This window comes from Myotis myotis, unplaced genomic scaffold (genome assembly GCF_014108235.1).
Source record: "Myotis myotis isolate mMyoMyo1 unplaced genomic scaffold, mMyoMyo1.p scaffold_m19_p_14, whole genome shotgun sequence".
Lineage (NCBI taxonomy): Eukaryota > Metazoa > Chordata > Mammalia > Chiroptera > Vespertilionidae > Myotis > Myotis myotis.
Genome location: NW_023416318.1, coordinates 15,900,792 through 15,922,879, shown reverse-complemented (window position 1 = coordinate 15,922,879; position 22,088 = coordinate 15,900,792). Strand labels below are relative to the sequence as shown.

Sequence of the window (22,088 nt, the reverse complement as noted above, 5' to 3'; positions counted from 1 at the left end):
CATTTGGGAATGTGTGACAAGCACAGTGTCAGTAACAGGGCTGAATATCTCATGTGAACCAGAAAGTTTCCATCTCACACTTGTCTTTTTAATGGGCTGTGTATTTGTGTTTGGAAATGGATGCTGTTTGTCATCTCCTACCAAAGGGATAGCTTTTGTATAATTTCTTATGCTGTATAATTTAAAAGTGAATGTGAAGCAAAATACATTGAGAGTGAAACCATAATTTAATCTTCCACATATTTCTTTAAGTAATGGAGAAAGGGAAAACTGGGAGAGCAAACCACCTTCGGTCCCTAGTCCCAAGCCTCTGATGTAGAGAGAATGGCTTACAAAATGCTGTTCTTCTCCAGAGCCACTTCTCAAGTCCCCAACTTAACTCCATGATTGGGCTTCAGAGGGTCCTTGAACAGCCTGCAAGTGTTTGGGAAATTTTGTGTTTATACACACTTTACTGAGAAACTTTTATGTCATTCTCTAAGGAGTCAATGAACCTAAAATATCAAAAGCATCAATTTAGAATCTCAAAATCCATTTGCAAATCATTTTAGATAGATCTCACCATCTAATTTTAGATGGATCAAAATAAATATTACAAGTAATTTATTCATTTATTTAGTACATATTTATAGAATATCTCCACATGCCATGCACTGGCCTAGGTGCTGGGAGAGAGAAATGAATAAGCTCATAAGAAGAGAACGGTGGAAGCATTTTCTGAGCAAAGGAAACCAAACAGAATTAGGTCAAAGGTGACTCTCCTTTAAGTTTTCTGATACCAATTTAGCACTTTGTTCTTTTGAAGGTTGGTTATCACTACTAGTATATACTTTTAATTGAGTTACCATAATAACTATAAATCACTTCAATTAACATTAACTTCTATTGTGGCAGATATAATTAGAATACATATGTGACTATTTCTGCCTTTTCTAATGAGCTTTCATAGTAATCACTATTGGAACTACAGTATTAAGTATAATTACTAAGTAATCTACTAGAACATAGAATTACTTTATAATTATATGATATTTTCCTAAGCATATAGACTGTAGTCACTCTAGGAATAAAGCACAAGAGTGACATTTAGCAATCCATTACATAATTGATGAAATCTTGCTCATAAATGTGAGTTAATATCCATAAACAGGGCATTTTAAATTCCAAAATAAAGCCAGTTACTTGGCCTCTTTTTGAAAAGAAAGACACCTTATTTTAAAACCTTAATTCCAAAGGGGAAAGTTTGTCTGAACACACGAGTCATTTGGTTTTAGAGTCCAGAAGCAAAGCAGATGGCATTAATTGTCTATATTGAGAAGTAAGTGTGTGTTTCATGCATCAGAATAGGATTTTGAAAAACAATTATATCTTGGTACACAGCTAATTTTTTGGCAGGTAAGTCTAAAAGCTTCCAATAGGAATTGGGGATGTGTTTTCCAAAAGATATTTTTAATGGAGAAAATCTATTTTCTAGTAAAAAATAAAAATAAAAGAACCTTTGGGGGAAATAGTGTTTCCTCAAGGTCTGTGACTTATTATTTAACAAATAATCCCAAAATATATCAACCGCAGAAAAAAATAAAGCAGGTAACAATGCTCCATTTTCAATGGCATAGAGAATTAATTATTTAATTGGGTGTATTAATTTTCTAGGATTTTCATAACAAATTACTTCAAACATGGTGGCTTAAAACAACAGAAATTTATTTTTTTCACAATTCTGGAGGCCAGAAGACAAATACCAAGATATTCTCATGGTTGGTTCTTTTGTGAAGTCTCTGAGGGAGAATCTGCTACATGTCTTTAGCTTCTGGTGGCTGTTGACAATCTTTCATGTTTCTTGGCTTACAGATACTTCACTCCAATCTCTGCTTCTGTCTTCACATGGCTTTCTTCCCTGGGTATGTCTATGTCTCCTTTTCTGCCCCTTCTCTGGACACCGTCATTAGGTTTAGAGTCCACCCTAACCTAGGCTGATCTCATCTTGAGATATTTAGTTCAATTACATTTGCAAAGACTCTTATTCCAAATAAGACCCCATCCTCCACATATCTTTTGGGGCCCACATTCAACCTACTATATAAGACATAGTTGTGAGATGTCAAAATAAGGCAATAGCCTTATAAATGGAGATCTTCAACCTGGACATGATTTCTGAAGATAATGTAGTCATCCTCAGGGCATTCAAGTTGTAGGAAATTATCACTTAACAACTAATGTCAGGGAATCAAAATGATTTGACAAGTATGATCACCAAGGAAGTGATAAAAGAGATTGAGAAAGTGAGACTCTAGCCTCCACTTCTTTCAGTTGAGGAAAATGGATTTAAAGTGGCCTTAGGAGTTGGTTGAAGAGGAAAGAGGAAAAGAAACCTGAGGATATGGTTCAAGAAGAAAAATGGGCTGGGTTTGGTAGCATTCCTTGCTCTGACCACTTTAATATCTCAGTGAAATTACAACTTTATTCCTCCAACTACCACTTTTGACTACATTTATTATTGCCCATTTAACCCTAAGAACAATGAACTTAATTGATTCAATTATAGGTGGGTACCTTGGGACCTAACTTAGGTTGATGTATGCATAATTTATGCAATCTGGGAATTTGTTTTGAAAGTGTGTATTTTAGTTTCAGTCTTTAGCAATATTAGTTAATTGAACATTTAAACATACCTGCACACTTTGAAAAGCAGGTCAAGGACATGAACATGGGTTCTAGGATAATATTTCTGTCTGTTAGAATTTAACCATTACTTTTGAACAGGGATAATATTGAAAACTTGTGGGCCATAAGGTTCCTATTGCAACTGGAGACCTCTATTGTTGTAACTAGGAAGAGGTCATAAACAGTCCATAAACCACTGAATGTGGCTGTATTCTAATAAAACTTTATTTACAAAAATAAGTGATAGATTGTAGTTTGGCTGCCCCCTCATGCAAATCATGAAATAGTATGCAAATGGAGAACCATAATACACTCAGCAATAGCAGAATGACACCCTTCCATTCCTCCTCTTAAGTAGAAAAGGAGGAACTGAAAGTGTCCCAAACCCTAGAAACCTCACCAGAAAGTGAGAATTATGTAAAGTCTTCTCGAAGGCTCAAGGAAGAAGTTAGCCACATTAGCCTCTACTGATAGAGTGCTTGGGGTAAAATTTGCATTCTATGGTATTGGCCTAAATTTCTGGAGAGGAAACAAACAAAGTTTGCTGCCTTTTTTCCTTAGGTAACTGAATTATGGTCATAAAGGTACCAGTAAGTGGAAATGGAAAATGGGAAGCTTTAGCAATGGCCTAATGACTGTACTTTTTGTTCTGGTTTGGAAGATGCTTTAAGAGTTAAATGTGGATTGTGTGTGCTCTAGGAAATCCTTTACATGTAGTAGGATGGAAATGTGAGAGACCTATTCTGAAAAGACAATACAGTTGATGTATTCATGGTCAGATGGCCCACAATGAGCAAAGTTTTGAGTTTACTCGGCCATTTTAACCAATGGACCAAACACACATTGTATTTGCTGGTTAGATAAAAAAATAAAAAGAAAAAGAAAATAAAGGAATTCTACCTCATCCAGAAATAAAACATACATGAAAAAGGGTCATAATGAGATTATTTACATTCTGTAGTCATTAGGGATAAAGAGGATACTCATGGATCTATCTTCTTAAACAACAAATTAAAATCCTTTGTGACAAAACCTCTGTGTGCGGTGATTTTTCAGTTCTTTCGGATACCATAGAAAAATGGTGCCAAGTTAGTATATCTATCAACTTAGTGACTGATGTGTATATTTTGGAAATTAGATACCAATGCTTTCTTCCTACTCTGTGTGTCTGCTATGTTTCCCATTCGTTGTATTATGAGAAAGATCAGAATAACATCCAGAAAACCAGCTTATTTGACGATGTGATTTCTAAAATGATTTCTATAAAGAAGGTATTGCTATCTTGAAATGTTGTTGGTGCTGCTATTTTCACACATACACACACACACACACACACACACACACACACACACACACAACAGGATAAGGAGAGATTTGATGATCACTTTTTAAAACAATCCAACCGAAGGACTTGTATGCATGCATATAAGCATAACAGATGGACATAAGACACTGGGGGTTAGGGGAGGCCAGGGGATTGTCAAGGGCGTGGGGGGAAAAAAAAGAACACATATGTAATACCCTTTGTAATACTTTAAGCAATAAAACAATAAAAATAAAAAAAATGATCCATAGGCTTAATGGACTCCCAACTGTCTTCTTTTCAAGTCACAGTGCCACTGATGCTCAGATATGTCAATTATTTTGTTTTTTCCTCTTTAAATGTGCTTTATGGCTTATACAGAAAGATAAATGAAAGACAGTTTTCTAGAAAGATTAAAATAATTATGTGATGATGCTATATGTGAGGAAAACATAATGGCCCAGCGTCTTCAGTGTAGACGCAGTGGTTCTCAACTTTCTGGCCCTTTAAATACAGTTCCTCATGTTGTGACCCAACCATAAAATTTTTTCGTTGCTACTTCATAACTGTAATGTTGCTACTGTTATGAATCGTAATGTAAATATCTGATATGCAGGATGGTCTTAGGCGATCCCTGTGAAAGGGTCCTTCGACTGCCAAAGAGGTTGTGACCCACAGGTTGAGAACCACTTTCCCCTTTAATATAATAGGGTGGAAGACATTGTGATTACTGGTGGGTGCTGATTGCATACTCTCCTTCTTGGAGAGCTTCGTGCCTTATGGGAAAGACTCCAGTTGGACTTTTTTTTTTTAAATATAATTTATTGATTTTTTACAGAGAGGAAGGGAGAGGGATAGAGAGTTAGAAACATCGATGAGAGCCGAAACCGGTTTGGCTCAGTGGATAGAGCGTCGGCCTGCGGACTGAAGGGTCCCAGGTTCGATTCTGGTCAAGGGCATGTACCTGGGTTGCACATCCCCAGTAGGAGATGTGCAGGAGGCAGCTGATCGATGTTTCTCTCTCATCGATGTTTCTAACTCTCTATCTCTCTCCCTTCCTCTCTGTAAAAAATCAATAAAATATATTTAAAAAAAAAAAAAGAAACATCGATGAGAGAGAAGCATCGATCAGCTGCCTCCTGCACACCTCCTACTGGGGATGTTCCCGCAACCAAGGTGCATGCCCTTGACCGGAATCAAACCTGGGACCCTTGAGTTCGCAGGCCAACACTCTACCCACTGAGCCAAACCGGTCAGGGCTCCAGTTGGACTTTGCTTCTACCTGAAGAAGAGAGCTCACACTGGATATGTGAAGACCAAAGTGGTTGTGTTATCAAATAATTATGGACTCACCAGTCAGTGACTTTGGAAGAAAGCTCCGGTTTAGAAGTGATAGTCATTGGCGAAGGCTGCAGTATTTAACAGGCAGGACAGGGCCACTGCTGCAGATAGCAGGAGGGGTTTCCTACAATGAATGATCTTTGGACAGGTTACTATGGTCAGAAAAAGATTTTTTACAAAGAGGCTAGAACAAGCACCATCTGGTCTAACAGAAGGGAAGATAGAAAACACCGACAGGGATTTGGAATTGTTATGGAAAGCCAGACGGTGAAGCATTGATTAAGATGATTTTGTTGATTAGGTGATATCCTGTGATTTATACTACGGACAAGGAAGAGCAAATACATTTTTTATGAGCCTGTGAAACCAGGATAAGCCATAGAGCTACAATTATATCTGACCTTGGGATTCGGAAAAATCTCCCTGTCAAGTAGAAGAAGAGGCCAAATCAAGGAACAGGACTTCCTGAGAATGTGAAAACTCTATGCGGAAGAAGCATGGTGATCCAACTGGTTCTCAGGTATTTGCAGAGGGCTGGGAGGCCACGGGAGTAGAATATCACAGAAGCACTTCTTTTTTGTTTTGTTTTAAAAAACACCTCAAAGTTGCTACTTCAGTGGTTCTCTGAAAGACACCCAAAGGTAAACCATGTTAATCAGGCTAAGAATACAGACCTGGTAGAACTCACAGGACCAGAGGTCATTGGGCATTGCTTACTCAGATTGAAAATCAGTGTATGAGAAGGTAGATCTGAAATTTCTGAGCTTTCTTAGAATAAGTAGAATGATATTTTCTAAAATTAATTTCTCATGTGCCTTTTTCTTAGTGCTCTCTCTCCTTTACCTCTCCCTCTCCCAATATGATTTTCAGTCATTCCCAAGAGAAGTCTTTTCTTCACAATGGATCAGTGATTGAAGTGGTAATATTCACTTCACTCCCCAGAATAAAGCAACACATCAGAATCATCACAAGCCCACCAACCGCTGTTGAATGTTTACCAAGCACTTTAGCATGACTGCATCCCCCAAATCAGAGCTAGCCTTTGTTATATGCTAACCATGAGCCAGGGATTGTCCAAAGCATTTTATACAGATTAATCTTTATTAGTTTAACCTCAAAACATATATATGAAGAGAGAACTATTGTGAGGCTAGATTTTAAATACATTTTGAAAACTGAGGCTTGACTAAGGCTACAAACTAATATGTGATGGAATTCAAATTTGAACTCAGTCTAATTCCCAAGTCCTCACTCTTAAACCTGCTTAATGATGTCCCAATGATTTACCTCAAATGTATTATCTCAATTTTAAAGATGAGGAAACAAAAATTCAGAGGAAAAGTGGTGCTTTCTATTAAGCCTTGAAAGTGAACTTGAACTCAGAACCTTGGGCTCCAAATTCAGCTCCCTTCCCCCATACCGTCCCACTACTATAAATCTGCCTGGCTAAAAAAATAAATAAACATATCCTCTGAGAGGGGGTACTATACATGTATCTCATCTCTCCCTTCGATATCTCATTTTTATGAGAAACAAGTTTCTGGATGATCCTGCCCTATTATTTTTCTCTTTACAAGAAACTTGACACATGAAAATATTTGTAAGGTGGTAACTAATCATTAAAAGTTATAAGAAACACCCTTTTTCCTTCTTGATGACAGCAAATGTCAACTGCTTCTTAGACTCAGTACTACATATTTTGCATTGAGAGCTGCAGTTTGCGTATGGGCAACTATCCCATTACTTTGATCAGACATACAATCTGAGCAAGAATTATGAAGGATCCTCCTAATGTCATGGGTTAAGCATCTACTTCATCAGTGAGAGGGCATATGCAAGTATATCCATTTGCTTTTCCGTTTTACCCCGAACAGTTCCAAGAAGATAGCATCAAGCATCAAAAAAGTGTTACCTTCTGCAATTCATAATGTTGCACTGAATAGAATTATCACCTTGAAATTACAGGGTAAAACTCCCTATACAAAAACAGATTAAAGACAAATTAGACTGTGGGCCAGGTCACTCTGATTGTTAATTAGTGATAATGGAAATACAATTAGCATAATGAGTTCCAATTACTGTATATGGAGAAATATGAGCATACTGCTTTCATAAATCTTGGATTCAGGAAAAATAACATGCATCTGGTTTAGCAAAGCATGCCCTTCTCTTCTGCAGCAAGCTTCCTGGTAAATATCTTTCTGTGGAGCTAAATCCTTCCCCTGATAGGTTGTGATTTGGGGGTGGGGGGGACGATAGCATAGATTTGCCCCGTCTGATAGCTGAGCAGTTTTATGTAAGCTCAGTTTCTGTTTTAAACTTCCTTGAAGACCTAACCATCTGTTTCTCCAGTCGTGGGTTAAAAACATTGAGGAGAATCATAGACCATTGCATCAAATGTGCTCATTGTCTTTGCAATGTTGGTGAGCCCCCCTTTCTGCCTTATGATAAGCTGTGAAATTGGAAAGCCAATCAGAGTCACATATTTACACAAATCTAAACAGCTTTTTGAAAACTCAGTGTAGAACGAATGGATGGGAAACAACGGCTTTACACCGAGCTCTAGTGGGATGCCTGTGAGTGCATTAATGGAGTTATTTTTAAAAGAGTTGCATTACAGGGTCTGGATATTTGTTTTCTCCTTGTTCTTATACTGTCTCAACTTTTCATTGCAGGCACTGATCTCTAAACTTTCTCAGAAGGTCCACCAGCTGATAGTGGAATACTAGGATGCTTGTTCTATTGTCATCTCTCTCGCAATCTCCCTTGCCACTTTTCTTGCTCTGAATGCTCAACTGTTGATGGATTGCATTCCAAGGCTGGTTAAAACCTGGGCCGTTTGGCCAATGAATGATAATGAATGTGGACTGCTCAGCCCACACAGGTGACATTACACCTCGCACCAGGGAATGTGCCAACTTCCTTGTTGTACCCTGTAAATCTGACAGATGCCATTAACCTTTTCAGCGAATCCCCACGGATCACTGCAATGGTGAATCTCAGTAGTAATTGCTAAGACAAAAACGCCCCAGCCTGCCTATATTCCCTGTAAGGATCTATGAAACAGCCAAGTTGCCTACTCAAGTGCCTTTTCCCCAACTGCTGCCTTGATTTACTTTCAGCTGTCAGCCTGCACGGGTTGCAAAGCTTTAGAATCTTCCAAACACACCCAAGTAGCAGATCTTGCAAAGTACTTAGAGCAATTCAACCCTCTCCTTTTTTTCTGAATGGGGTTTTGTTATAAAGGAGAACAGTTATGTATCTAGACCAGAAGATCTACTCAAATAGCTGAGTTCATAGAGGAGAAACTTCTCGTCCCTACTTTTATGATTCACAGCACACTTTTCATCTGGGCTTTGATTGTGGTTGTCATATTTTTAACCTAGTCACATCCCCTCAGTCTGTCTGGAAGCATTTGTAAACTGGATTATTCAATAAAGGAAATGCTTGTCAGGCATCATTCTCCTTCAGCAGTTTGAGATGCTTTCTCTAAAAAATGGCTTTCACACTATCACTCTCTCCTGGAAGCACACATGCACACACACACACACACACACACACACACACACACACGCCCGCGCACACACACACATACACGCAGAGAGAATAAAAAGGATCATTGACTCTGTCAGCCCATATTTATTATGGGAGATATGGCAGAGCTTAAAAAGACAAGGTTCTCTCCCTAATATTTTTATTATTAAAGTATATATTAATCTACACTTCTTTATAGACTTAAACAAGGAAAGGCAATATATTGATGGGCACATGAGGTATCCTAGAAAGAAGACTAACCTTCTGGATACTGGAAAGTGTCTCACTGGCAGGCATAACAATGTGTATTTAATAAATGTTGATAGTAATAAATATTTGATAAGTAGCTTCTGGCAAAGTCTTGGCCAAATCACTGAAACTCTCTCTTGATTTACTTATAATATGAGACATTTTGCCTAGATGTTCCCTGAAGTTTCTTCCACCTCTAAACTTGTATGATTCTAAGGGGCAAACCTCCAAACCAGGAGCTATGACAGAAAGAAATGTTAAAGACTTGTAAATCTATCTAAATAGTGCTTATTTTTAACCTACCAGTGCCACTTAGAATTAGATTAAGCTATATCTAATAGAAGAGCCCGGCACAGAATAGAGATTCATAATTTTGTCCAGGATTGGTAGGCCTTAAAAGCTCCACATTGTTCAAGATGGCAGTTGGCACTTGGTTCATCGCATCCATGTTCTGCCCAAAAGGAGAAACGGGGGTTGTAGACAAATGTGTGAACTACCTATATACTCAGCACTTTAAGGGGCTTTCCAGGAATCCCCACATAATAAATTCTCTTCACATCTCATTCACATCAGTAGTTGTGAGAGAGACAGGGAAGTGGAGTATTTTAGCTGGATGCATTGTGGCCCAGAATAAACCCAGGTTCTATTGGTAAGAAAGAAAAGAAGACTGGGTTCTGGATAGGCAACTGGTAGTATCTGCCATGCAATCATTTTTCCCTTTCATTGAGAATATTTTTGTACCTTGCTTCTTGTTTTTTTTTTAAAAAAAACCCTCCAACATATAGAAATAATTCATTTTCATTTTGTAACCATGGCTGTGATGATGGATGGTTGAGTCCTATCAACTTTGATACCTACCAGGGAACATATTTCCTGTAGGTAAGGGGAGACTAGTGTATATAACTCTTCTGGGCTTCACACTAGATTGCATATTCTGGGCTGTGGCTGAACTGAATCCTGCATCACTCAGTTGACACAGCTACCCTGTGAACCACCCTTTGAGTAGTAAGGATTTATAACAGCAAATACCTGGAAGATAATTAGCCTCACAGTTCTTAATCTACACATATTTTCTTTTTATTTAATTGAGCTATAATTACATATATCAAATGAGCAGAAATTAGTCTAAAGTTGAGTTTGTGTGTACATACCCATGCAGCTAACAACCAACACCAAGCATCACTCCCTCCCTGGAAAATGTTCTCATGTCTTTCTTTTGTCCCCCTCCTCACCAAGAGGAAACCACTATTCTGATTCATATTCCCATTGACTAGTCTTGCCTGTTCTTGAACTTTATATAAGTTCAGCTTATTTTGCTCAACATATTTATGAGATTCATGTACTCATAAGTACCTGTGATTCATTTATTTATTTATTTTATTGTTGATCAGTATTCCATTCTAGGAATGTGACATAAAAGTTTATCCGTCCTTTTGATGAGCATTTAAGTTGTTGCTAAAGTTTTGCCATTCTGAATAAAGCTACTGTGCCTATCATTGTGTAAATCTCTTTATAAACATATGGATTTTTTTATTTCTTCAAAATAAGTAACAAGAAATAAAATAGCTGGGTCATAAGGTATATGTGTGTTTAACTTTTTAAGAAACTGACAAATGGCTCTCCACAGAGGCTGTATCATTTTATACTCCCAGCATCAGTGTATGAGAGAATTCCAGTTGTCCTGCCTTTGGGGTTGGCAGCCTTTTAAATATTAGCCATTTTATCATAGTGATAAATCACTGTGATTTTAAGTTGCATTCCTGTGATGAAAATCCATGTTAAGCATCTCTGCACAAATATACAGATAAGGTGCCCCCCAAAAATGTATACACACTTTAATAGCTGATAGCTCAATTTTTAAAATAAAGTTTATTTTAAAAAACACTGCCTTTATAATTATTCAAATTATGTCTATACATTTTTTTGGTGCACACTATATTTCTTTTCTTTTTTTTTCCTTTAAATCTCACCTATTTTTTGCATTGATTTTAGAGAGGGAGAAGAGAAATAGAAACATTGATATGAGAGAGATACATCAATCAGTTGCCCCCCCACACATGCCTTGATGGGGGACAGAACCTGAAACCAAGTATGTGCTCTGACTGGGAATCGAACCCGTGACCTTCTGGTGCACTGGATGATGCTCCAACCAACTGAGCCACATTGACCAGTGCCAAACATATTTTCTTTTAGTCTTTTGTCTAACCTCATTTCCACCTGTAACATACAGTCTCCCTTTGAACCTAGGAAAAAATTTATTTACAAACTGGCCACATGATAGGATTTCAGCCTGAATCTTACTTGCTCTTTTAGATTATGCTTATCTTTCCCCATTTGTTCTCATCTGAGAATTTTGGTTTTGACTATCTTAGTATGGGCTGCTGAATACAGTAACAATATTTTCTCATTAAAAGGAATGTCCAGCTCTTTTTCTGATGGTATTTAAATTTGCCATCCCAGGCTCTTGTAGTCAAATATATTGATAACGTCCCATGTGTGTTCTCTGACACTTGGGTGTAATTGTGGTGAACTTTGAATTCCCATCTTAAGGTCAGTTATTAACTATTGATGGATTCTCCTTTTCTCCACTTAATGCCTAAGTATTCCTACTAACCAAGACAGATGGGAGCGGCTAAGGAGTTTTTCAATGCCATTGCTGTGTAAGCTGTCTTTTGCTTCCCTCGTGTGAGAAACTCAAAGCTCTTTTGTAGAGAAGATCATTTATTCAAGGTAAAAGGGGGGGGGGGCGAAAGGAAGGAAGGAAGAAGGCTCCTACATTCATTTCATACACCCCGGTTTTCAAAGCCCCCATCTACTTTTTCCGGGACAGAGTTTTCTCTCGTCATTCAAGATGAGAAAATGGCACCTTTTGACAGCAACCTTGGCCGACCCATTTTGGAACCAAATGGGATCTGGGTGTAAGAAGGATGGCCAGGACCTCAACATTCAGGACAAGTCACCCTGACAAACAACGGCACCGTTTTTGGATTTCCCAGGAGGCGGAAAAGTGCCCTCTGAGATTTATAAACTCATCCATAATAAATGGGAGGCTGAAGTTCAAACTGCTGTGGAGCCTTCCCCGCTGTGCCGCCGAGGTCCCGTGTGATTTAGGGAGGTGACATTTACTGTGTGCAGACCTATTATTCAGAGTGACTGTTTGTGTATAGACAATATTTTAAAATGGCTTGCTGTAGATGAAAAATTCTTATTAAGTCAGAAAAACAGTTTAAGTAGGTAACACTCTCTCAGTTTAGTCTGCTATAAGTCTTACTGTCTTGCCACATGGAAACCGCTTGTGGTGGGAGGTAGTGACACCGCACAGGCACTGGCTAAAATACTATCTCTAGAGCAAATAGGATACGGGACGTGGGATGGGACCACAAAAGTAATTGTACATCTGAAGTTAAGCTAGTTGGCAGTTGTATCCCTTTAATGCATTTTTCCTTTAATGTTGGTGCGATACTATGACTCAAGCAATAGTATATGGTAGGAAGAGCACTGAGAGTCTAGAAACTTGAAAGGAGGTTTTCCCACTAACTAGTAAGTAGTATAGACACTTAACCTCCCAAAGGCTCCGTTTCCATAAACTGCAACATTTAGGAATTGGATAAGGTGACTTTTTTTTAATGATCTCACATATTTATTACTGAACCAACCTACTAGTGCAGAAACATATTAACAAAGAGAAAAATCATTCTTATAATAATTTCCCAATAAAATACACCCTACTTGTCCAGATTGTAGTGAACTTTTCAGGGATATGGTAAGAGGCAAGCACCTGGATGCAGCATAAGTATGGGCGCCATCTCATGTGCGACTTCTTATAGACCCAGCTTGGTTCTTTTCCAATGTCTCCTCTTGGAGTTGTACCTTATTTTATTATCAGTTTTTATCCTAATCCATTGGGGAATGGGTTAATTCTGCTTTTGTTTCTTATCCAGGAACCCCTTGATCCTGAAAGTCTTGTGAGAAGGTATTGCAAAGAAGAGTCAACTGCATGCACCACTATGGTGGAGAGAATGATGAAGTGACTTCTAAGACCCCCGTAAGACATGTCTATTTTGAGCTGTTTATTCTTATGCAAGAGGGTCTGTCAGCCCCCAATGCCTTATAGAACTTTACAATCATCAAGAATACCCCCTATCTTTACTGTTCCTGTTTAGTCCTGAGAAGGAGGCAGAGCAATTATTGTTATGCCTTTTTTTTCTATGAGAATACTGAGGCTCAAAGAGGTTAGGTGCCATGTCTAAGATCCGGTGGCTGGAAGGAACCTAAGCCCCACATCTTGCCCTTAGTTTACGCTGTTTCATCACATTTCTTATACCTCTGCCTTCCCTAAGACCTCTGGAAATGGTTTCAAACAGTTCCCCAGGAGAAGAAGATTTCTGGAATATAGATATGAAAAGAGGCCAGGAAAAGGACAGGTGTAGTCTATTCCCTGGAGGCTCACAGTCTTCTAGAAAAGACAACACATCTCTGCCTAATCAAATTCTACCCATTTTTAAAGCCTAACCTCATTATTCTCCTCCCCCAAAAAGCCTGTCTTGTCCCACCTTATCCCAGCTTCCAGGGATCCTCCCTTCTGCACTGCTGATTGAACAACATTGTCAAGATGGGTGCAATAAACATGCATTTCCCCTCCCTTTTACCCTAGTATGTATGTATCTTATTTCTTCCAATTCTTTAGTAAGCTCCGCGTGAGCAAGACTTGTAAATTCTATTAGTTTTACACACTCATTCACAGGGAGTAATCAGTTAATACTGTAATGCAGCTCATCTATCAATCAAGACCTCTTTGCCACCTTGGAAAAGGGTAGTGCCAAGATAGACATTACACTACTCTGCTTCATGCAACTTTAACCTAACTAGAAGCTATGCCATCACAGCCTTTTTCGCCTAGTAAAACTGCAATCTTATTGCCTCCATCACTATCTATTTACCTCCATTATCTTTCGTCATAGATCTTGAACATTTGTTTTGTTTTTCTGTTTCTCTACTAAAATGTAAGCTCCATGAGGGCAAAGGTTTGTCTGACATTGCTGTATCTTCATACCAAGAACAATGCACATTGTAGGTGCTCAGTAAATACCCATGAAATGATACATGAATGCTTGCGTTTCAGGCTTTGTTGGCCATAGCATGTGACCCCCAATTTGTGCATGTGTCACCATTCCATATATTTTTATATCCTGGAAATTTGACCACTAATGAGCTATGGTACGTGCCCTTCAAAGTTGTGTTTGTTTTAAATTATTTTAAGAAAGTAACTTTAAATAAATTACTTTAAGAAAGAAAAAGTCGCCTTTGGGGTACCACTATGCATATCCATGATGGCTATGTTGGTGAAACATATAAGTGATATATTTTGTTTTGGATAAATCCTTTGTTCCTCCCTTCACAATCACCTCATGAACTATTTACTGAAGAGTTATTTCCTCTGAATGATGGAATTTTCTTTATGAATGATATAATTGAACTTTGTGATGTCAAAATTAACTTAAACCTAATATTAGCAGGTTAATAATAAAAGCATTCTGTAGAACTTGGGTGATAAAGTCAAACTTGCCCGCTTTAAATCTTTGCTTCAGCTGAGTAGTTTCTAGAAACTTACACAAGAGATTTTGTCTCTCCAAGCCTCAGTGTCTTTATATGGAAAATATTATACTCTAATAATGGTACCTTTATCACGGGGTTGTTGTGAAGATTAACTGAGATGATCCCTTTACTTAGTGACACAGAAGGAACTCAGTAAGTGCTAGACTTTACCATCACTCCATGACGTTAGAAAAGTATAACACACAATTTAAATGCAAATAGTAATTATACTATAGTGCTCTGCATTTTTATTTTATCCTCTTAGAATGGCTAATTGCTTGTGCTCATTTAGCAGTAATGACACTCAAAACATATGTTTGTTCTTCTAAGAATTAACAATAGACAGACAAGATTATTTGTTGACTTTGGTCTGTTTGGATCATTGTAATAAGGTGTCCCATATGTAGGAAGTGCTATGAATTTCTACAGCTGATTAAAAATATAATTTTCTGAAGAGTCATGGTAAATCTCTTTTCCACAGACACCTTTTAATAAAAAACATAAATTATCAACCTACTGTTATGCAAACAATATTGGCACAACAAGAAAATGATTAACATACAGACAGGGTAGGTCAAAAAGACTATAAAAGAATTAATGAACATTGTTTGATGTATATTAAAACAATTGGTCAAAGTTTAGGTAGCATTTTAATTTTTGGCGTCCACATACTTAAGACCCGTTCATTCAAATCTTACCAAAAACAAACGGAATTTTTTTTGAAAGTAGGAGTTCAATAGAACTCAGTAGAATATGTTAAATCAGTCTACTGCCACTATTTTATATATTAAAAAATAGTGTTTCAAAATAAAGACAAGGGCAGTTCTGTTTTCAATTTATGGAATAAGTAACAGCTATTTTCTTCCCATTTTTCCTTGATGTTTTTCAGATGCAGAACACCTTCACTGATGCTTTGATTTCTCTCTCTGGCTACCCTATGTTACTCCTCATTTTTCGAGTCACTATAGTCTTGTGAACAGCAATTTTCATTGCAAAGTTGAAAAAAACATTAAAAGAGAATTTTATTTGATCAAACTTCTCAAATGCCTGTTTGGATATTCTGAACTAGTTATAAACTCAACTGGAACACCCCATTTGGCAGCAACATGATGAGGTCTTGTCTCCACTTGCTGGTGTGAAACGACACGTTATTAACTTGAGTTTCCTGATGCCTCTCTAGGCTATGAGAACAAATGGAGTCATCATAAATAGAGTCATGTTCAACAATAGTATACTACATGTCATACTGGGTCTTGTCACCACTTTTATGAAAGCACACCTTCCACAATGTTCTCTGTCTCAAAATTTTGGGAAACCCTAGAGGGTATCTCATATCTGTTCCCACATAGATAGTCATGACCTATGCGTCCCATGTGTTTCACCCAATCTATCACCAGGCACTGCTACTTCTTCTCTCTCAGGGACCTAGACCTGAACATAATTAGTGAGCATATGTAGACACTATACCCTGTTTAAATTTGATTCTTACCTCAGATGACTAAAGCTTAACTAGTGGCTCACCTTGCCTAAATTGTCTTCCAGGAAGTGGCTCAGTTCTTTTTAGCTCTTAAATGTTAAACTTTTCTTGTCAGTTTTCCAGAAATACATGATCATTATTGATATCCTATGCAAACTTATGATGAGATCATTACTATAGTTGGAATTAGACACTTTTTGAATCAAGTTTAATTAATACCTCATACCTAATTATTAATATAATAAAATTTAATATTTAGTAAGTGTATTGTATTGTTCAGGTAATTCCATAATGATGCTGTGTAACAAACCATCCTTAAACTCAGTAGATTAAAACAACAATCATTTATTCTTAATTCATGCATCTGCTGTTGGGCTGGCATGGGGGTGAAGGTAGTTTTTTAACTGAGTTAGTCTGTGTTCAGCTGGGCATGGCTCTAAATTATAGATTGGGTTCAAATCTTCTCCATATGTTCCTCATGCTCCTTGGACCAGTGAACTAACCAAGGCATCATTTCCTCATGGTGATGACAGAAGCCCAAGAGAGAAAACTGAACTGTGCATGCACATTTTAAGCCTCTGCGTGTGTTACGTTCGCTAATATCCTATGGGCTAGACATATATAAAGTTATATTCAAGGTCAGCAGGTGGCTCTTTCTCTGGGGAACAGTGCAGTCATATGGCAGAGATATGGACATGGGAATGGTGAAGAACTGGGAGCCATAATTCAATTTACCATATGTATGTATTAATGACCTAAGTTATAACACTCATTATTCATTTAATGCATTCTTTTTTCTTAGAATTTATATGACACAGGTACAAAGTGCACTAGGGAAATATTTTTTTTTTTTTGTTAAACTCAGTTACCATTCACTGAGTACCTCCTCCACATAATGCACTGATTAAAAGATAAAGCTATACATTGTGTATAGAAGTCCTGGTTCCTGAAAGGATAATGGTGAGTGGGTCAAGACTTGGTATGATTGCCCAATGTGCCCACATGACCTTCACTGGTCAGGGGCCTTCTTATTTTCCTTTAACTTTTGTTGCTTTCTAAAAATCACCAACCAATACATATCTAACTTACAAAAAGAAAAGTATGCGTAAAAAATACACTCATACTTCCATCAACCATAAGTAAACATTATTTGCTCTAACTGAAGAGATAGGACAATAGGTAAAGATCATGTAGATAAATAGATTGATAGTAGATTGACTGATCAAACATAGAGTAGTGTTTTGCAATATTTTACTTAATATATCATAGATATATTAAATTATTAAATGTAAGTAAATATTCATTTTTATGTCTATTATTAATGCTACCTACCATTGTCATATTCATATAAAGAATTTTATTTTACAAATCTATTGATAAACAGCTAAATTTCACATTTTTGTTATTATAAATAAAGATAATTTGTACATCTCTGAACACTTGGAGAAATGTTTCCTTTGGATAATGCCAGGAATGAAATCACTTGTGCAAAGGGCTGGCATGGTTTTCAGGTTTAATGTATATTGTGAAATTGTCTACACGAAAGTGTGCAAGACACACTCAACAAGGAGTGCATGAGGCCCCTCACCCACCTCAGGCTTTTGAGTTTCCTAAAATAAATAAATAAAAATATTCTACTAAGGGTTAGATTAGTTAACTAAAGGGAATTTTCTAAGTACCAAGAAGCAGAGAGAAGGTGAAAGGATTTCCAGTAGTATTCTTTAACAAGGAAGGAGTGATTTTTCAAGAGATTGTAAAACAAAAATCCAAGGGCCACATAGTTAGGTTCCAAGATGCGAGAAACAATCAGAAGGGAACAGAGACCTTCTTATGTGCCAAGCAAGGGAAATAAAGGGACTTTCCAATTAAACATCTAAGACACTTTCCAGAGAAAGACGATGGTGGGATCCCAAATTCAAAACACAACAGGAAATACATGAGCCAGGGAAAAAACTTTCTGGGATTTGTTGTTATGATATGTGGGCTGCAGAAAACTGGGAAGCCAATTTTACCAAATAGAACAGTGGTTTTCAACCATCCTAATCCCCCGACCCTTCGATACAGTTCCTCATGTTGTGGTGACCCCCAATTTCATTATTACAAATTGAACATAATTAAAGCATAGTGATTAATCACAAAAACAACATGTAATTATATATGTGTTTTCCGGTGGTCTTAGGCAACCCCTGTGAAAGTGTGGTTCGACCCCCAAAGGGGTCGCGACCCACAGGTTGAGAACCGCTTAAATAGAAGAACGACTCTGCACAAAGACGCATGAACGTGTGCACTGAGTTGAGTTTGGCCTTCTAGAGCTTTACACCAATTTCAGATGTGCAAAGACATTTAGTCATCAAAATATGCACATGGGAGTAAAAGGCACAATTGGCAAGGCGTGTATGGCAAGTCTATGGATTTGGCACTGAGGCAACTGGTTGATTCAATTAATAGGAAAACAAAGCTAAACTGGGTTATATACTATATTTTGTAGCCTGGCACTTAATACAAGTTAATAATCAGTTCATGGTCCATCTGTACCAGCTCAACTTTTGAAGGTGGGAAAAGGATCTTCAGTATCACCTCACAGATTTAAAAAAAAAAGTATTGAATTTAATGGGGTGACATTAGTTAATAAAATTATATAGGTTTCAAGTGTACAATTCTATAATGCATAACCTGTATATTATATTGTGTTTTCACCACTCCAAGTCAAGTTTCCTTTCATTACCATTTGCCCCTCTTCTACTTCCTCTCACCCCCTTTTCCCTCTGGTAATCATCATACCATAGTCTGTGATCATGAGGGGTTTTTTTGTGCTTAATCCCTTCATCTTTTCACCCAACCCTTCCTCTCTCTTTTAGCTATTAGTCTGTTCTCTGTATCTATGAGTCTATTTCTATATTGTTTGTTAGTTTATTTTGTTCATTAGATTTCACAGGTAAGTCATAGGGTACTTGTCTTTCTCTGATTGGCTTATTTCCCTTAGCATAATAATACACAGGCCCATCCATGCTGTCTGTCACAAAAGGTAAGATTTTATTTTATTTTATTTTATTTTATTTTATTTTATTTTATTTTATTTTATTTTATTTTTACAGCTGAGTTGTAGTCCATTCTGTAAATGTACCACAGCTTTTTAATCCACTCATCTATTAACAGGCTTGCGCTGCTTCCAAATCTTGGCTATTGTAAATAATGTTGCAAAGAACATAGTGGTGCATATATTCTTTCAAATTAGTGTTTCAGGTTTCATATTACAGGCTTAAGGACCCTGAAAGTGAGAATATTTGTAAGGCTGGTCTGCAGTGGCCTGGATGTGGCGGGGAGAATATGCTAAAGCAAATTCTGGCAACTAAGGTGGAATCGTCCCTCCTAGTAAATTGACTATCAAGGAGAATCCTTTGATTTGAACGCTAGATTAGCAGCCTTAGCATCTCAGGGAAGTGCCTAAAGTTAGGGCACTTCTCCAAACTGAGAATGTGCTAATTTATATGGGATCAAAGATCAAGGAGCTCTTTTCTCAATCTTGGCTTTGAAGACCCAGAACTTAAGTTTGGAGGGCTCTTGACTACCAAAAGATGCTAGTATAATTAGTTCTATTTGTATAGTATTTTTATTGATTTGCATACTGAATGAGGTATAGGAAGCAGGTGATAAAACACCCATTATGATGGATCAGGCTATTGACAGTCATAGACAGGAAGTGGTCAAGGTCACTTAGTGGTCAAGGTCACATGGTGACATGCGATAGTTGCTGTGTCCTGAGTACCAGTGCAGGACCTTTGGCTCTCTACCCATAGGTAAGCAAACCTCAAACGTGTTGGTCAGAGGATTTGACATTCTGGATAATTCAACTTTCCATTAAAACTCCAAAATCATGTGGTTGTATTCCTTACTGTTGAATTTTTTTTCTAAATGTTCAGTTTCTAATTTGTCTGTTTTCTTGTTTTAAATGTCAAGTCTACTGAATGCAATAAAATTTTTGATGATCCACCTGGTGGAACAGATGATGATCAGTTCTCATCCCCTCAAGTTGTGTTGGTAGATGATGCAGGAAACTGAGCTGAAAAACACATTGAACCCAGCAGCTTAGATTCTAAGATTCTTAGATTTTTTGCTCCAGAGAGAAGGGGCTGGATTTGTTTTGTTCACTCTTCTCTCCTGGGTGCTTACCAGATGTCTAGCAGAAAGGAATCTCTCAATAAAATAAAATAAAAATGAATACTGTATACATGATCTTCAGAATGTGTGTCCTTGTTATTGAGGTCTTTCTCCAGAAAGTTAAATATAAGGTAAAATAAAGGAACAAAGAAAGAAAGGAAGGAAGAAGAGAAAGAAGGCAAGGAGGAGGGGGAAAGGGAGGATAAAAAGAGGGAAGGAAAAAGAAAGGAAAAGGTAAGAAGGAAGAAAGCAAGAAATAAATTAAAAAGGTATTCTAGGGGCTCTGGCTGGTGTGGCTCAGTTGGTTGGAGCATCATCTGTACACCAAAGGGTGGTGGGTTTGATTCCCCATCAGGGCATGCACCCAGGTTTTGGATTCACTACCTGGTTGGGTTCATATAGGAGGCAACCGATGGATGTTTCTCTCTCACATCAATGGCTCTCCCTCTCCCTGCCTCTCTCTAAAATTAAAACTAGTGCTTCAAATGTTGGTTTGACTTAGAAAAGCCCACATTCATTTAGTTAATATTTGTATTTGTTGAAGTTTAAAAGTATATTAACCACCTTTCTTGCCCCTGTTTCTATCTCTGTTTCCTCCTGGGAGAACAGAATAAGAGTTTCCCATTTTGTGCCCCCTGGTGGTAAAACCCTCAGGCCTCGGTGGCGCGCCAGTCACATGACCCTGGACCCCCTGGAGTCTTCCCCAAGGAGACTCACCAATGTCACAGCTGCGGGCTCCGTGCAGATTGATAGCTGTGGACAGACCTCCAGGATGAGTTCTTTCTTTGTGCTCTCTTTTCTGACCATCTAAGTGTTTTCTGACTAGCTTGGCATGCTGTTAGTTAAAATTCATTCTTTTAAAGCCCAGGATCCACTTAGCTCCTCTCCTCTGAACTTTCGTCATTCATTATTAACAATGAAAGCCAAAGTGCATGAAACAAGTTCAGCCCTATCTGTTCCTGGCATGAAAGTGATGTCTTGGCATATTAGTGGGACACAGCTCTATCTCACATGAAATGATGCCTGGGCCCACAACAAAGGCGCCGCCTCTCAGCGCCTAATAGGATCACCTACTTCAAATGTGAAACTTCCGTCTTTGAAATATTTGTTGAGATTTCATAAACCTATGAAGACTCGCAAACTCAAACAAAACCTTCTAGGCTTCAGTGCAAGCTCCCACTCTAAAGAGCTTTCTGTTCTATAAACCGGTTATTGGTTCTGGGTCCCAAGCCTGGGCAGGTGGGGGAAGTATGGGGGCATCGGGGGAGGAAGAGCTTGCTTTCCACTTTCTCTTTTTGATACAAAAATAAAAGTCATCTGGTTTTGACTGCAGAAAATGAATCATATTAAGCATTTTAAAAGCACTATTCTTTTTGCAAGACCTAATTTCAGACCGATTAACACTTTAATATGAAACAGAAGCACATCATTTCATTAGGAGACAAAATAAGGCCTCCCAGCTACCATATGTTGTCTCTTTTTTTTTAAAAAAAAAAATCTTTTGAAACCTTAGATTGTAGATTGAGCTGCAGGAGGAAATGTAAATTTGGCTCCACCACACACCCCACGTGAGCAGACTCTACATTGAAGAGTCACACAATCATAGATTTTTTTTTTTTTTGGCCATGCTCATATTCACTCTATTCAATAATAGAGGACCTGGCCACTGCTCTGGAAAGCTGACGGGGAAATATTCTTTTATGAAGATAGAAATCAAAAGAATCTTTCAGTGTGCCCTTCTTAAGAATGTCTTCGCCGATACATACA

The 22,088-nt window shown here is 37.8% G+C and overlaps 1 pseudogene; it reads right to left on the bottom strand.

Moving 5' to 3' along the window:
• Positions 1-12,912: 12,912 nt before the first annotated feature.
• Positions 12,913-14,050, bottom strand: LOC118669413 (annotated as a pseudogene).
• Positions 14,051-22,088: the final 8,038 nt, after the last annotated feature.